Source organism: Hylobates moloch, unplaced genomic scaffold (assembly GCF_009828535.3).
Source record: "Hylobates moloch isolate HMO894 unplaced genomic scaffold, HMol_V3 SCAFFOLD_9, whole genome shotgun sequence".
Taxonomy (NCBI): Eukaryota; Metazoa; Chordata; class Mammalia; order Primates; family Hylobatidae; genus Hylobates; species Hylobates moloch.
The window spans coordinates 114,122,498-114,125,831 of NW_026652284.1; the positions used below are offsets into that span (position 1 = coordinate 114,122,498).

A 3,334-nucleotide genomic window follows, 5' to 3' on the forward strand; every position below is an offset into this window, starting at 1 on the left:
GGACTTTGCTGACGTGATTAAGTTAAGAATCTTGAGACGGAAGAATTATCCTAGATTATTTGAGTGAGCCCAGTGTAATCACAGTGGTCTCTACAAGAGGAAGGCTGGAGTGGCAGCATTGGTGGGGATGTGATAACAGAAACAGTGTTAGGAGTGATGCAGCCACAAGCCAGGAAATTCAAGCGGCCTCTGGAAGCTGGCAGAAGCAAGGAACATGTCCTGTCCTAGAGCCCCAGAAGGAACCCTGTATTGTTGATACCTTGAATATAGCCCCCTAAGTCCATTTTGGACTTTCTGACCTTCAGAACTATAAGATATTCAATTTATGTTGTTTTAAGCTGCAAAGTTTGTGAAAATCTGTTAAAATAGCAACAAGAAAGTAATACAATATGTAATGGGCTCCATTCTACCTAGTAGATGGAGTGTGAGTTCCCTATGTGACACTGAGGTGGGAAGACAGACGTGTAAAGGACAGATTCATTGCACAAGTAAGCCTCTGGGATGCCCTAAATTCTAAAGTCTTTGGCGTAACAGTCATGATCCATTACGATCTTTCTGAATTGCCATGTTCCCCACCTTCCCCCTGCTAACCTTCCCCAGCCCCTGGCATTGCGGCTTCCCCTGGTGAGGCCATGCTATTCATCTGCGCCTCGAATGCTCAGCCCTCAAAGCTCATCCCGCTGGTTCCTCTACCTGGAGACCGCTTTTCCCCAGGTTCAGTTTACTCAGATCATTCTTGTCTTTCGAGGTTAACGACAGCAGGAGGTTTTTATACATCTTGGACAAAAGGACTCGGTCTTTTGGGAACTGGACTATTTATAGTATTTGAGCTTCTAAAAATTCCTATAGAGGATTATGGAAGACTTTGTTCCTCGCCAGCTATGGGGTTGGCACACATCAGATTTTTAAGTTAGAGATAGTCTGGAATGCTCCTAGGTGGGCGTGAGGGGCGGGAGAAAGGAGAAAGTATTGTTATTGAACACCCCTTTCTGCCAGGTGCTGCAGGGGCCCTTCTCCTTTTTGTGCTTCTTATCCAGGTTGGCGAGCACATGTTTAACAGAATGGGCTTCAGAGCCAGAATGTTCACCTTCAAATTCAAACGTTGCCAGCTTCTAGCTATCTAACCTAGGGCAACATCTTGATCTCTATTCTTTTCTTTCCTCATCTATAAAATGAGAATAACAGCATAGGCCTTGTTGTGAAGATCACATATTTAATGCATTTTTAATATTATTTTTATTTTATTTTATATGAGAGAGGATCTTGCTCTGTTGCCCAGGCTGGAGTGCAGTGGTGTGATCATGGCAACCTTGAACTCCTTCATGCAACCTTGAACTCCTGGGCTCAAGCGATCTTCCCACTTCAGCCTCCCTTGTAGCTGGGACTACAGGTGTGTTCCACCACACCCTTCTTATTTTTTTGTAGTGATGGAGGGTTATCACTATGTTGCCCAGGCTATTCTCAAACTCCTTGGCTCAAGCGACCCTCCCGCCTGGGCCTCCCAAAACACTGGGATTACAGGTGTGAGCCACTGTGCCTGGCCCATTTTTAACACTCTTCAAATGGTCTCTGACATCTGGAGGATGTGAAATAGCTGCTAGGTGTTATAATGATGATCATCAATGTCATAGTTACAGCATCCTTATTTCTTACTCCACGAAAAAGATTTATTCTCATCTCTATTTTGGAGGTGACAAAACTGAGGCTCAGGGGTGTAAGGGTTTGCATGTCCAAAGCCACGTGGAGAGTGGATCAGAGATGGCTTTCAGTACCAGAGCTCTCTTTTAGTGCCGAGCAATTTCTGAAACTTTTTTTTCCTCTGTACATCCAGGACACACAACACTTGGGCTGTCTCTTCCCAGTGATCCGATTCCCAGGCCCTTGGGCTCTGTCAGTTCAGATTCCCAGTGTGCTCAGAGGCTCTGTCCTTCAATAATGAGTTCTCTGTCAATTACCAGCTCCTGCCCAGCAGCCTCCGGGGCAGTGTCGGCCAATTGTTCTGTCAGGCTGGGGGCTGAGCAGAGTGTCTCAATTTGGGCGGCTACTCAGTGGTCAATCACAATCTAAAACAGAGACATCAGGGTGGCCTTATGCCTGGTGATTTCTGGAAACCAGCCAGTCCTTCTCCCCAATGAGACACTCCATTTCTCAGCATGCAGTTTTCTACCAGACTTTTAATGCTAAGCCAGGCTAGTCCTAATTGTAATTGGTTCTGGCTAGTTCCCGTAGGAGCTGTTAAATCTTTTATTTGCTCACTCTCTGGGGAAGTCCTCCACCTTTGGGAACTAACCCTTACACCCCTGAGAAAAGGTGTCTCCCCTGACCCTTGCTAGAACATATTCTTTCACTCCTGTCCCACCTCACCCCAGGCATCAGCAGTATCTTTAAATGGACATTATTTTTAATCTTCTAGAAAAATTAGTGTGCCCTGATTTCTTTGGTAGACCTTAAGCCTAGGGCTCCAGACATCTGCTTCCCTGTAGGGAGTATTTGTTGGCAAATCAACCTTCTATTCAATAAGAACGAGCCAGTAGAAGCCCTGCGAAATTATCCTTGCACTTTCTACAGGTTTCATTGGAAGTTTATGGTGTTCAACATGCGTGGTCACTAAGTTTAAATGGTGCATTGATTTAGGATTTACCTCTTAGCTGGAAATGGTTTCTCATCAGCCCAGGATCCTAGTAACTGCACAGAGCTGGAGCTGTCTGTGGTCACAAAACACTTGTCACAGCTATGATCCTATTTGGTACTGAGAGTAAGTCTTCAAAGTAGGGGTTATTATTATCGCTGTTTACCAGATGAGGAAATGGGGCTCAGAATGGTGAAATAATTTGCCCCAAGGCCAAACAGTTATGACAGACCCAGGATTTGAACCTGATGTCACTTGGATGCCAAGCTTCTTGTTCTTTTTACTGTGTCCATTTTCAATTGTCTGTTCATTTATTCCAAGCCTATTTATTGAGAGCTTACCAGACAATGATCTAGGCCCCAGGAGCCCAGAAGCAATGAAATGGTTTCCACCCTGGGGGAGAAAAGCAATGAACAGACAATATTGGAAAGTGGTAATTGCTCTGCAGAGAATTTAAATAAGGTGAGGCTGGTGGAAGTGTAAACTGGGATAGGCTCTGTAAAGAGCAATTGGGCAATAGCTATCAACATTTAAAATGTGCATCGACTTTGATGTGGCAGTTTGGCTCCTAGGAAATTTGTCCTACAAACATGTTAGCACATACGCAAAGCAACTCATATGTGTACAAGGATATTCACTGCATCACTGAACTAGCAAAAAAAAGGGGAAACAATTTAAATGTCCATCAATACAGAATACAGTGTA

General features: G+C 44.5%; 1 long non-coding RNA gene across 1 annotated transcript; it reads right to left on the minus strand.

Annotated features, from left to right (window-relative positions):
• Nucleotides 1-1,222: 1,222 nt before the first annotated feature.
• On the minus strand, nt 1,223-3,024 carry LOC116812722 (uncharacterized). The gene is made up of 3 exons (XR_004370763.1): nt 2,971-3,024; nt 2,642-2,787; nt 1,223-2,063 (listed from the first exon to the last, which is right to left on the minus strand). It is a non-coding gene; the product is annotated as an uncharacterized LOC116812722 (long non-coding RNA).
• Between the last annotated feature and the right edge of the window lie 310 nt (nt 3,025-3,334).